The sequence below is a fragment of the Lepidochelys olivacea genome (genome assembly GCF_965140295.1).
Source record: "Lepidochelys olivacea isolate rLepOli2 genome assembly, chromosome: 3".
NCBI lineage: Eukaryota > Metazoa > Chordata > Testudines > Cheloniidae > Lepidochelys > Lepidochelys olivacea.
Window position 1 is genome coordinate 2,100,636 of NC_140413.1, and position 14,801 is coordinate 2,115,436.

Consider the following 14,801-nt stretch of genomic DNA (forward strand, 5'->3'; position numbering starts at 1 on the left):
ACCACCTCTATCTCCACAGAGGGCTGGCCATCTCTTCCCCATTTTGTGATGCCCAGCACAGCAGTCTGGGAGCTGACCTTGTTAGTGAAGACAGAGGCAAAAAAAGCATTGAGTACATTAGCTTTTTCCACATCCTCTGTCACTAGGTTGCCTCCCTCATTCAGTAAGGGGCCCACACATTCCTTGGCTTTCTTCTTGTTGCCAACATACCTGAAGAAACCCTTCTTGTTACTCTTGACATCTCTGGCTAGCTGCAGCTCCAGGTGCGATTTGGCCCTCCTGATATCATTCCTACATGCCCGAGCAATATTTTTATACTCTTCCCTGGTCATATGTCCAACCTTCCACTTCTTGTAAGCTTCTTTTTTATGTTTAAGATCCACTAGGATTTCACCATTAAGCCAAGCTGGTCGCCTGCCATATTTACTATTCTTTCGACTCATCGGGATGGTTTGTCCCTGTAACCTCAACAGGGATTCCTTGAAATACAGCCAGCTCTCCTGGACTCCTTTCCCCTTCAAGTTAGTCCCCCAGGGGATCCTGGCCATCCGTTCCCTGAGGGAGTCGAAGTCTGCTTTCCTGAAGTCCAGGGTCCGTATCCTGCTGCTTACCTTTCTTCCCTGCGTCAGGATCCTGAACTCAACCAACTCATGGTCACTGCCTCCCAGATTCCCATCCACTTTTGCTTCCCCCACTAATTCTACCTGGTTTGTGAGCAGCAGGTCAAGAAAAGCACCCCCCCTAGTTGGCTCCTCTAGCACTTGCGCCAGGAAATTGTCCCCTACGCTTTCCAAAAACTTCCTGGATTGTCTATGCGCCGCTGTATTGCTCTCCCAGCAGATAACAGGAAAATTAAAGTCACCCATGAGAATCAGGGCATGCGATCTAGTAGCTTCCGTGAGCTGCCGGAAGAAAGCCTCATCTACCTCATCCCCCTGGTCCGGTGGTCTATAGCAGACTCCCACCACTACATCACTCTTGTTGCACACACTTCTAAACTTAATCCAGAGACACTCAGGTTTTTCTGCAGTTTCGTACCGGAGCTCTGAGCAGTCATACTGCTCCCTTACATACAGGGCTACTCCCCCACCTTTTCTGCCCTGCCTGTCCTTCCTGAACAGTTTATAACCATCCATGACAGTACTCCAGTCATGTGAGTTATCCCACCAAGTCTCTGTTATTCCGATCACGTCATAGTTCTTGGACATCACCAGGACCTCCAGTTCTCCCTGCTTGTTTCCAAGGCTTTGTGCATTTGTAGATAAGCACTTGAGATAACCTGTTGATCGCCCCTCATTCCCAGTATGAGGCAGGAGCCCTCCCCTCACAGACATTCCTGCCTGTGCTTCCTCCTGGTATCCCGTTGTCCCACTTACCTCAGGGCTTTGGTCTCCTTCCCCCGGTGAACCTAGTTTAAAGCCCTCCTCACTAGGTTAGCCAGCTTGCTGGCAAAGATGCTCTTTCCTCTCTTCGTAAGATGGAGCCCGTCTCTGCCCAGCACTCCTCCTTCATGGAACACCATCCCATGGTCAAAGAAACCAAAGCCTTCTCTCCGACACCACCTGCGTAGCCATTCGTTGACTTCCACGATTCGACGCTGTGTGTGGAAACCTGTAGCAAGAAGGAAAAGATTCCTGAACTTGTGTGTGGCAAAGGGAAGGAGAATGCTTCTGACCTTTTATCTAGGAAGTCTGTAAGTTTGCCTGAAAGGGGATTGTGTAGGAATCCGCCTGATGGGCCAGAGGTGATTCTGGATGTACGGGAGACCCAGAAAGAGTCTGTTGTTGCTCCGGAAAGTGTTCCTCTAGAACAAGCCCTAGGTAAAGAGGGTAAGAGCAGAATTTCTGTGAGGGGTGAATTGTTGCATAGAAAAGCCCCTAGGGAAAGGAATCCTCATGGAGTCTTTGCAAGCAGTTTACTGCAACTGAAGGGTGTGAAAGTGATTTAATCAAGAAAGTTTCAGTTCCTAGCAGCCAGAAATTCTCTGCTGTGAATGGATCCACTGACTTTCCTGTTGAAAGATCCAGTGTGGATAGCTTTGAGAAGATCTCAGATGAAGTGAAAGCTGTTAAGAAAGTTAAACAGTCCTATAACCAAGTGTCTGTGTTTGGACAGCTTGTTGGGGAGAAGACCCAATCCCAGTTTGACCCTCTGGGGTTTTGGGGTGGCCAAAGGGCACAGGCTGCATAAACCTTCCCACATGCGGCCTGCGAGTGCTATTGACCACCCCCGACCTAAGGGAGGGCGTGAAACTGGAAGGGCCTGGTGTAACTCCTACCAAGGAATGGGAGAGATGCTGGGGCATCCATGGGAACGCTGGTGGCTTCGAACTTCCCCAGGTCACCGGCTAAAGTGACCCCGCTCAGTTCGATCTCGAAGGGGGGAGAGATGTGATGAAGTGGGACTGTTCTTAATGTTTCCTCTGAACATTGTGGGGGTGCCTGAGTTTCCCCTAGGCAGTTCTTAAGTCTCTAGGGGGTGGGGTAAGGGTGTATGATCATTGCAGAGCCCTAGAGGGCAGGTGTGTGCAGGGGTCTGGAGACAGAGAATGGCCGACACCCTGTTTCCTGGCCACTGATGGCCTGTCCCTTCCCCCCTGGAAGGTGAGAGCTAAGGGGTTGGAGAACAAAGGGATCAGGTGACCTCCTGGCCCGGGAAAGGGACAAAGCCCAGAGGAGGAGGGGCTGGAGGGAGTTTCAGTTTGGGGTTGGCTGGCACATGGAGTGAAGGGCAGACGGGGTTGTCTGGCTCCCTGCCCCCCAAAATGGACCCAGCTGAGGGGTCCTGTTCTCTGCACCTACAAGCTCTGTGTTAGACTATGTTCCTGTCGTCTAATAAACCTCTGTTTTACTGGCTGGCTGAGAGTCACATCTGACTGCGAAGTTGGGGGGCAGGACCCTCTGGCTTCCCCAGAACCCCGCCTGAGCGGACTCGCTGTGGGAAGCGCACGGAGGGGCAGAGGATGCTGAATGCTTCGAGGTCAGACCCAGGAAGGTGGAAGCTGTGTGAGCTTAGTGTCCTGAAGACAGTCTGCTCCCAGAGAGGAGACTTCCCCAGAGTCCTGCCTGGCTTCATGGGGAGCAGTTCCAGAGCATCGCCCGGGGACTCCGTGACAGTACCTTTCTACCTTTTCCACCAACTCTGGCTCCTTTCCCACCCGTGAAGTAACATTCCATGTCCCTAGACCCAGTTACCATTGTGGAGGGCCAGTTCATCGTGGTCTGTCCCTCCTGATGCCATTCTGGTATCGCACCCAACCCTCACTTTTCGCCTCGCGGATGGTGAGACCATGAGATGGGTCCACATTGCCTTTTTGGGTCTCCTCTCTTAGGTCTCCCCTTTTCAAAATCCTGTTAGTTAGCACTCTGGCTGCTCTCGGCCCTTCCTCTGCTCTCTTCCAGAATTCAGGGCCGCCGCCTGGTCACACTGATGCACCTCAGATGTCATGGCATTATGCGCTTGTATGCAGTGCATTATTCATCATAACGTCCAACTGGCCTTCTGCAGCCATAATTACTTAGCCACTAGTTAAGAACATAAGAACGGCCATATTGGGTCAGACCAATGGTCCATCTACCCAGGAAACCTGTGTTCTGACAGGGACCAGTGCCAGATGCTTCACAGGGAATGAACAGAATGGGGCAATTATCAAGTGATCCAGCCCTGTCATCCAGTCTCAGTTTCGGGCAGTCAGGTTTAGGGACACCCAGAGTATGGAGTTATGTGCTGACCATCTTGGCTAATAGCCACTGATGGACCTATCCTCCATGAAAGGCTAGAGTCTCATTAGATCCTTCATCTAGGTGAATAGATGCAGTTATCCCCTGGTTGAATCTCTGCACATGAGGTGAGGTCAGAGGGGCTGGGGGAGGGCTGTGGTTTCATGGCTAGAAATTGAATAAGTGCAGTAACCCTTTGCTCCAAAAGGGAAGTGGAGTGACACTTGTACCAGTCTGAGTTGCAGACACTTAGTTAGCAGGAAGGATAAGGAAATGTGCCAGGTCTGTCTCTGAGTCCTACAATCTGTCCTTGTTTCAGTCAGTCAGGCTCTTACTGAGCAATTTACTGTTTCCAAAGGTACTTAGCACTCGCGATCATGCGGCTGGTGTCAGAAGGTGCGGCGCTCCGGCAGGCCAGTAAAAGGCACAGGAGGGTGTTAGGTTGTATTCGACACTTACATCAAGAGAGGCAGAGTGTGGCTAATTAGCGCTGATTTCACCAACAAGGCCCAGAACTATGGCTGAAGAGCTGCAAAGGCCTCGGGGGCTCTTCCTTCTTCCCATTAGCTCGGAGCTTCGTTATGGGAGGAGAACAGCAACAATACGGTCACACAGGAAGTGCTATACCAGGGCAAGCCACTGGGCCATCTAGCCTGATATCCCACCTCTGGCCCATGCCAACCAGCACCCCATCTGATGCCCAAGAGGTTCAGGCCACCAGGCCACTCAGCCTGGCACATCTGCCAATCAGATCACACAATTCTTCCTTCAGCAGCTGTGGACCCCTAATGCTTCAGGCGAAGGTGACCTGCCCCTCCACCATCTTACGCCCCAAGAGTGCTTAGAGCTCAAGGTGACAACGGTTTGAATCCAGTTCATCCCTGCGCAGGGTGCAGCGTGAGGCCAAGGCAACCCCAAGTCACAGGCAAGGTTCCCATTGGCTTTGAGGACTGCTGCAGGATCTGGCCAATGCTTCATGCAGCAGCACAGCTGATACCCTCCGCCTCTGCCCAATCAATCCACCCCCAGTAGCCTCCCAGATAAGACTCATCACCAAGATGAAGGGTAGCACGACATTCCTGTGACAGGTGCCAATTTCAAAAGCTGCACTTTCTGGGGGCTCCAGAGCAGTGATTTGAATTGGAAATTTCACCAAGAAGGTGGGTTCCAAATTAAGACTGTGACACATGGTCAGTCATTTAGTCAGAACTGAGTTAGAAAGTGATTTTGCCTTAGCACTACAGAGAGATCGCTCATTGCACATGCAAAACCACAGTGCATCTGCTCCTGGCGTGGCTCTAAGGCACCCCTCCCCCCACGCAGAATGATCTCCCAGTCATTCCGCACTGGCCAGCAGGACCAGTCACTTGGCTCCTCACTTGGCAACTGCATGTAGGAAAGTCCCAGGTAAGTTTGGGGGCGAGGTGCTGAGGTCTGACCTCTTTGGAGGGGAAGGGCCTTCCACTGTCCCCACTCTGTCCCACAGGCTCGCAGGAGGACATGTCAGAGAGGCAATGCCTCAGTAGAACAATTTCACACCTGCTTCCCTCAGTTCCAGGCCCTGCTGATGTCTTGGAAAAGCTCCTCTGCTCTGGAAACTTTCTGACTTTGCCTCCAGGCCTTTCAGGCAGCAGAAGCAGGAGTAGCGAGTTACTGACGCTAAGAACAGGGACAGTCCAGCATTAGGCCCTGTCCACAAACTCAGTGTAGAAGGGTCAGCTTCTCCATCCCATGGATCCAGTACCTCGTCTTCCCCTTTGGGCGCCCCAGTAACAGCCCACAGACTGGTGGCATTCAAGTCCATAACCTGGCTTGGCGTTCTGGTTTATTCAAATAACAGTTCAGCGGCACCTCAAATCAAGCCTCATCTTTCCTAGACTCTACAGTTCAACCAGCACTTTCCAGGGCTCAGTATCTCCTCCCCAAAACCCAAGTCCTGCTATCTGGAAGTTCCTAAAGCCACTTCCTGTTAAGGCCCCCACCCAGGCGTCTCTTAGGACGTAGCTGCCGCCAGGCCTTTCCATCTGGCTGGTGTGGCCAGCCCCTTCCTGGTCCTCTCTTCACCCTATGTCTCCTGCAGGTCTGCCCTCCTCTGGCTGAGCTGGCTCCCTCTTATAGGAAGCACCACCTCCGATCTGTTGTCCTGTGATGCTTGGTTGCCTGACCCAGCCACCGGCCCAAGCCTCACAATGTGTCTGCTGCTCATTCAGGAGCACAATGAGGCCCACACAACTGCGTGGCCTGCACATACACAACACGCTAGGGTTAGCCACGCTGCTGCTCTTGTTAGGTTCTGAGGGCTTCTAGCTTAAACCCAGAACCCACTGAGTGCCACTAGGGGCTCCCACACTACGTCAAGGGCTATTATTTAGTTCTCTGGGCTACACCTCATGCGGCTGCAGGTCTACATATGGCCTCTCAGCCCATGCCTGGACTAGTCCATGGCCAAAGAGGGCGTCATTGTCCGAGCTGGAATTAAAACTCAGGAGTTCCTGGCTCCAGTCCCTGCCCCCTCTCTTGGCCATGTCATCATGTCTCTCTGGAATCGCTCCCCAGTGTTTCTCCTACCTTCCTTGTGACACAAATTATACCTTTGAAAAAGTACAAACCTAGCCCTGAACACTTTAAGTCACAGATTTGTAGATCCCAAGGGATCTACTGTGATCATCTAGTCTGACCACCTGCATAGCACCGGCCAGGAACCGACCACCAAATAATTCCTAGAATGGATCTTTTAGAAAAATATCCAATCTTGATCTTAAAATTGCCAGTGATGGAGAATCCACCATAGCCCTTGGCAACTGGTCTAATGGTAACTCTCACCGTTAAAAAAGGACACCTTATTTTCAGACTGAATGTATCTAGCTTCAGTCATGCAAAGGCCTAGGCAGCACCATTGACGCATTGCACCCTATCACCAGAGGCGTATACCCACCTCTTAGATATTTATATAACCCCATTCCTGGCACTCTCAGGGTGCCTGTAACTAACAGGCCTAGTTCTATTCCCAGACACAAAACTCTGAAGCTCAATGAACGCTGTAAATGAGATCTATTCATTTAAAAAAACATGATTAGGACTTTTAAAAGGCCTCAGTGCTTACCTTTAAGCATGTGGTTAAGTCCCACTGTAAGTCAAGGCAACTTAAGCAGGTCCTTAAAATTAAGTGAACGCTTAAATGCTTTGCTGAATCAGGGCCAAAGGGGGGAAATTAAATTAAGGTTAAAAGACACTGCCAAGTGAGGAAGGAGAGCTTGTTAGAAAGCTGTCACTCAAAAGAGGCTCAGAAGTTTTGGTGGACAGCAAGAACATCGGCAGTTAGGAGAAAAAACCATGCAGAATCGATAGAGCCACTCCTGGTGCAGGACAGATCCCAACCAATAACTTTATTCCCAGCTTCCTCATTTATTTACTATTCATTGACTAATGCAACCAAGTCACAGAGGGTGACATTCATTGCAGGGCAGATGTCAGCATAAGCCCTAGGCACCAATTAAGTTTGACTCATTTTTGTTGCTGTCTTTTTTACTTAGTGGTTACAGCTGATTGAGAACCTGGTGAATTAATTCATTTAGAATCTGTGCCAGTCCTTCTGTGGGTGTAGTTCTAAGTCACACGAGGACAAGACATGGATGTTTATCATCCCGTTTAGCTTTCCTGCAGAGATTTTCACTGCCTCAATAGTTTTCTTGCCCATCCAGTTACTCTGTGGAAAGGAGGTGATATGCTCCAAGTGACAGGTCTTTGTGAACTGCTCCATTGCCTCACTTGAGAACCAGGGTCCAATGCCACTAATCAGTGCCTCTGGCAGCCAGGCTTTGCATACTGCAATTGGATAGGAATAATCATCATTCTACTGATTGCGCCCTGTAGCTTTGAAATATGCACTGGCCCACCACAAGGGCTATGTACCTCTGAAGTCCAACTTAAACCTCACATAATGCATAGGCCTCCTGGTGCCCCTCAGCACTGGGGTGACTTTCACCCAGAGGGCTCGTGGAGTTCACAGAAGTTAGAGATGGAAGAGACCTGCTGGGTCCTACACTCACTTCTCTACCCTTGAAGGACCACTCCTTACCATTTACTTTGTCTAGATTTAAGGGTTCCAGGCAATGGGGCTCCCAGCCTTTCCCCAGGAGATGATTACCCAGTTAGATTCATCTCAGCATCAGGAATTTTTTTACTGAGATTCAATCTAAAAATGGCCTTTCTCAATTTCATTCCACTAGTCCTAGTTACATGCTATAGAGTTCAGGTTGTGTTGAAAAATGCAGTTACAGTGATGATTTATTTCACTGAGTTTTATAAGAAAAACAAAGTATTTCCTGCTCAAACTCACATCATCTGCCAAAGATGTGGTAGCGGGTTTCATTTGTGTGAATGTTTTCAGTGATTCTGTTCAATAGGTTAAAAGTTAGAAGCATTTAGAGTGAACTCTTTTCACCTATTTGCACTGGATAGATACACGTTTCTTTAGGACTCTCTAATTTCATATTGTTAAAACTTAGAAATGTCAAGCATACCACATTCATAGCGACTTTCACAGGGACATAGTACAGGTTGACATGCAGATTTACACAATCATTTATTTACATTTTTCACCGGAACTCCTTTAGTTGACACAAAGCCTTTGGACAATAGACATATTTTCCTCTCTTCTCTCCAGCCACACCACCAGACTTCCCGCCCATCTCACATCTTGCTACCGCAATCTCTCCTTCTCTGGCCTCGGCATCTGCTCCTCAGCTTATATGACTCTCAATAGCTTTTATCTACCCACATGGGTAAAATTCACCCCTTGCGTCTGACCACTACCAGGCCTATGCACCACATTGGTCTGACTTAAGCTTCATTTTGAAGGGTGAAGCAAGACCTAGGTGGCACCCAGGCCTTACGCTGCTCCAGTGCATGGCCCCACATGGGAGTCTGTTGACTGAAACAATGCATGAAAGAGGAAGTGATTTCAGAGAACCTCCACGAAGGATTTCCTCTATCTTCAGTGTCTGCATTAGAAACACATGAAATTATACACCCTCTTTGTTGTTTAAACACTTCAAGTATTTGTAGACTCAGTTCTGCCTTGGGAGAGAAGTGTTAACTATTCCTGTTCGGTTTTAGAGTCACACACACCTGCAGCTTGTAGAGGGCTCTGGTACAAGGTAATTCTGTGACACTCTTTAATACTCATATCAACAGGCTCTTGGTTTTGCCCTTGTTTTGGTGATCAATGATTCCATGTTATCAAATCTCTGCTAACTTTCTAAATAAACAATCAAAAGAATATTTGCTGACACATGCGCCCCTCCCGGATCATTGCTCAGCCAAACTACACATAGTTACATTTCTAATCAGCCCCCCGCTCCCTCCCAGCCCTGACATCTACCAGCAGCCTCCTGATTATTTCGATAACTCTTTTGTGAACTCCTTCGAGCTCATGGGAAGGGGATGCCTAGAACTGCCCACAATCTTCCAGAACCAGCTGCACCTCAGAGCACTACCAGGAGGCTTGTTTACCCCCAAGGGGCCTCATAAATGAAAATCAGGCCTCAGGGACTATCCACTCCATGCCCTGGTATGGGAAGCCCCTTCAAATCCAACCCCAAATGTATACAGCACTTGTTTTCAGAAAATTCATGTTTAAATTGCCATCCACTCTCATCTCTAGGTCTTTTTCAGCATCACTCCTTCCACAGGGCCAAACAACCACAAGACCTTAATCATAGAATATCAGGATTGGAAGGGACCTCAGGAGGTCATCTAGTCCAACCCCCTGCTCAAAGCAGGACCAATCCCCAACTAAATCATCCCAGCCAGGGCTTTGTCAAGCCTGACCTTAAAAACCTCAAAGGAAGGAGATTCCACCACCTCCCTAGGTAACGCATTTCAGTGCTTTACCACCCTCCTAGTGAAAAAGTTTTTCCTAATATCCAACCTAAACCTCCCCCACTACAACGTGAGACCATTACTCCTTGTTCTGTTATCTGCCACCACTGAGAACAGCCTAGCTCCATCATCTTTGGAACCCCCTTTCAGGTAGTTGAAAGCAGCTATCAAATCCCCCCTCATCCTTCTCTTCCGCAGACCAAACAATCCCAGTTCCCTCAGCCTCTCCTCATAAGTCATGTGTTCCAGTCCCTTAATCATTTTTGTTGCCCTCTGCTGGACACTTTCCAATTTTTTCACATCCTTCTTGTAAGTATGGGGCCCAAAACTGGACACAGTGCTCCAGATGAGGCCTCACCAATGTCGAATAGAGGGGAACGATCACCTCCCTCGATCTGCTGGCAATGCCCCTACTTATACAGCCCAAAATGCCGTTAGCCTTCTTGGCAACGAGGGCACACTGTTGACTCATATCCAGCTTCTGGTCCACTGTAACCCCTAGGTCCTTTTCCACAGAACTGCTGCCGAGCCATTCGATCCCTAGTCTGTAGCGGTGCATGGGATTCTTGCGTCCTAAGTGCAGAACTCTGCACTTGTCCTTGTTGAACCTCATCAGATTTCTTTTGGCCCAATCCTCTAATTTGTCTAGGGCCCTCTGTGTCCTATCCCTACCCTCCAGCATATCTACCACTCCTCCCAGTTTAGTGTCATCTGCAAACTTGCTGAGGGTGCAATTCACCCCATCCTCCAGTTAATTAATGAAGATATTGAACAAAACTGGCCCCAGGACCGACCCTTGGGGCACTCCACTTGATACCGGCTGCCAACTAGACATGGAGCCATTGATCACTACCTGTTGAGCCCAACAATCTAGCCAGCTTTCTATCCACCTTATAGTCCATTCATCCAGCTCATACTTCTTTAACTTGCTGGCAAGAATACTGTGGGAGACTGTGTCAAAAGCTTTGCTAAAGTTAAGGAATAACACATCCACTGCTTTCCCCTTATCCACAGAGCCAGTTATCTCATCATAGAAGGCAATTAGATTAGTCAGGCATGACTTGCCCTTGGTGAATCCGTGCTGATTACTCCTGATCACTTTCCTCTCCTCTAAGTGCTTCAGAATTGATTCCTTGAGGACCTGCTCCATGATTTTTCCAGGGACTGACGTGAGGCTGACTGGCCTGTAGTTCCCAGGATCCTCCTTCTTCCCTTTTTTAAAGATGGGCACTACATTAGCCTTCTTCCAGTCGTCCAGGACCTCCCCCGATCGCCATGAGTTTTCAAAGATAATGGCCAATGGCTCTGCAATCACAGCCGCCAACTCCTTTAGCACCCTCAGATGCAGCACATCTGGCCCCATGGACTTGTGCTTGTCCAGCTTTTCTAAATAGTCCCGAACCACTTCTTTCTCCACAGAGGGCTGGTCACCTCCTCCCCATGCTGTGTCACCCAGTAGAGTAGTCTGGGACCTGACCTTGTTTGTGAAGGCAGAGGCAAAAAAAGCACTGAGTACATTAGCTTTTTCCACATCCTCTGTCACTAGGTTGCCTCCCTCATTCAGAAAGGGGCCCACGCTTTCTTTGATTTTCTTCTTGTTGCTAACATACCTGAAGAAACCCTTCTTGTTACTCTTAACATCCCTTGCTAGCTGCACCTCCAGGTGTGATTTGGCCTTCCTGATTTCACTCCTGCACACCTGAGCAATATTTTAATACTCCTGCCTGGTCATTTGTCCAATCTTCCACTTTTTATAAGCTTCTTTTTTGTGTTTACGATCAGCAAGAATTTCACTTTTAAGCCAAGCTGGTTGCCTGCCATATTTACTATTCTTTCTACACATTGTGATGGTTTGTTCCTGTAACCTCAATAAGGATTCTTCCAGCAGGAGAGTGAATTTGTGTGGGGGGGTGGAGGGTGAGAAAACCTGGATTTGTGCTGGAAATGGCCCACCTGATGATCACTTTAGATAAGCCATTACCAGCTGGACAATGGGGTGGGAGGAGGTATTTTTTCATATTCTCTGTGTATATATAAAGTCTGCTGCAGTTTCCACGGCATACATCTGATGAAGTGAGCTGTAGCTCACGAAAGCTCATGCTCAAATAAATTGGCTAGTCTCTAAGGTGCCACAAGTCCTCCTTTTCTTTTTGCGAATACAGACTAACACGGCTGTTACTCTGAAACCTTTAAAATCCTTGTCTTTATTAACACATAAAACATCAACAACCATAATAAAGTTCAGCTCAGACCTTCACCCCATGTTTAGCAGCTTCCAGGGATCCTCCCTCAAGATTGCTCAGTCCACATCCTAGATTCCCTCTCACCTCCCCTAGCCCATGGCAGGATAATCAGCCCAGCCCAGCCCAGTTAATCCTTTATCAGTAAGATCTACACTGGCTAACAGAGCAGGGCTCTTCAACCAAGTCTGGTACCACATCTCACTCATACTGAGTAGCACCTTGCTGCCCACACAGTCCTATTTACTACCTACCTATTTACTATGTAATATACCTTCAAAATTCACTATATAGTAAATGGCAGGTTTCAGAGTAACAGCCGTGTTAGTCTGTATTCGCAAAAAGAAAAGGAGTACTTGTGGCACCTTAGAGACTAACCAATTTATTTGAGCATAAGCTTTCATGAGCTACAGCTCACTTCATCGGATGCATACTGTGGAAAGTACAGAAGATCTTTTTATACACACAAACCATGAAAAAATGGGTGTTTACCACTACAAAAGGTTTTCTCTCTCCCCACCCCACTCTCCTGCTGGTAATAGCTTATCTAAAGTGATCACTCTCCTTACAATGTGTATGATAATCAAGGTGGGCCATTTCCAGCACAAATCCCAGCCACTCCCAGTCTCTATTCAAGCCTAAGTTAATTGTATCCAATTTGCAAATGAATTCCAATTCAACAGTCTCTCGCTGGAGTCTGGATTTGAAGTTTTTCGGTTGTAATATCGCAACTTTCATGTCTGTAATCGCGTGGCCAGAGAGATTGAAATGTTCTCCGACTGGTTTATGAATGTTATAATTCTTGACATCTGATTTGTGTCGATTTATTCTTTTACGTAGAGACTGTCCAGTCTGACCAATGTACATGGTAGAGGGGCATTGCTGGCCCATGATGGCATATATCACATTGGTGGATGTGCAGGTGAACGAGCCTCTGATAGTGTGGCTGATGTTACTAGGCCCTGGGATGGTGTCCCCTGAATAGATCTGTGGGCACAGTTGGCAACGGGCTTTGTTGCAAGGATAGGTTCCTGGGTTAGTGGTTCTGTTGTGTGGTATGTGGTTGCTGGTGAGTATTTGCTTCAGGTTGGGGAGCTGTCTGTAGGCAAGGACTGGCCTGTCTCCCAAGATTTGTGAGAGTGTTGGGTCATCCTTCAGGATAGGTTGTAGATCCTTAATAATGCATTGGAGGGGTTTTAGTTGGGGCTGAAGGTGACGGCTAGTGGCGTTCTGTTATTTTCTTTGTTAGGCCTGTCCTATAGTAGGTGACTTCTGGGAACTCTTCTGGCTCTATCAATCTGTTTCTTCACTTCCGCAGGTGGGTATTGTAGTTGTAAGAATGCTTGATAGAGATCTTGTAGGTGTTTGTCTCTGTCTGAGGGGTTGGAGCAAATGCGGTTGTATCGCAGAGCTTGGCTGTAGACATCCCTGCCTCAGTTTCCCCACGGTGACTTGGCTCTCTGGTTAAACCATTCCCCCTTCTGCTTATACAAGTCCAAAAATAAAACCCAGAGTCTTGTTTCCCAGCCTCACACTGAGCCCAGCCCTTCCTTCTCGAGGCACCCATCTTCCCGCCTCTGGTTCAAGCACTTTTCTGCCACCCCTCTGGGCTCAGCTTTCGCCCTTATTGGGCTCCTTTCCATCTCTCCCCTCAGCCTTTCCTGGGCTCCTTTGGGCTGCCCCTGCTCCTTCTAAGCAGTTCTCTGCAGGCCTTCCTGCCTGTGCTCTCCTCTGGCTCCTCCCAACCTCCCCTCTCTTCTCTCCAGCCAACCCTCTGCTGCTGGGCTTTCTTTCTTTTAAATCCAGCCCTGTACAGGTGCAGTAGGCTTGGGGCTAACTGTACAGGCCTGACCAGCCCAAAAAGGGACAGGCCCGCCCTGTGACAACGTCCCCCAGTGAGCATGATTGACACCTGATGTGTCCCTGTCCATATGAGAAGCTCTGTTGAGTGTAAAGCAGTGATTGAAAGCTCAGGTTTTCTGCTATGACACATGGCCCCATAGTAGACAACATGAGCTAAGGGACTAGCAGTTGGGGCTACAGTTCTCATCCAGTTAACAGGCAGCAGCCTCAGTGTGTTGCTGTTATTCTTCGTCAGAGATTCATAGATCGCCAGGCCAGCAGGGGCCATTGTGATCATCTGGTCTGACCGCCTGCCTAGCACAGGCCAGAGACCTGTCCCGCAATAACTCACAGAGCAGCAGATCTGTTAGAAAACCAGCCAGTCCTGACTGAAACCCTGTCAGTGATGGAGAATCCACCAGGGCCTTTGGCAATTGTTCCAATGGCTAATTACTCTCCTGTTAAACACTCAGGGCCTTTTTTCCAGTCTGACTTTGTCTAGCTTCAACCTCCAGCCTTTGGACCCTGTTAGAACATTCTCTGCTAGGCTGAAGAGCCCATTATCAAATATTTGTTCCCCTGGTAGGTGCTTACAGACTGTGAACAAGTCACTCCTTGACCTTCTTTTTGTTAAACTAAATAGCCTGAGCACTTTGAGTCTATCACTAAGGCATGTTTGCTAATCCTTTAATCATATTCATGGCTCTTCTCTGACCCCTCTCCAATTTATTAACATCATTTTTGAACTATGAACACCAGAAAAGGACTCAGTATTCCAGCAGCAGTCGCATCAGTGCCCAAGACAGAGGTCAAATAACCTCTCTGCTACTGCTCAAGATTCCTGTTTATGAAGCTCAAGATGGCATTAGCGCTGTTGGTCACAGCGTCACACTAGGAGCTCATGTTCAGCTGATTATCCATCACAATCCCCAAATCTTTGTCAGAGTCCCTGCTGCCCAGGATAGAATCCCCCAGCCTGTAAGTATGGCCTGCATTCCTTGTTACTGATGTACATTTAGCTGTATTAAAACATTCACTGTTTGCACCCCACCTTATCAAGCGATCCACATCGACCTATCCTCTTCATTATTTACACTCCCCAATTTTTGTGTCTTCA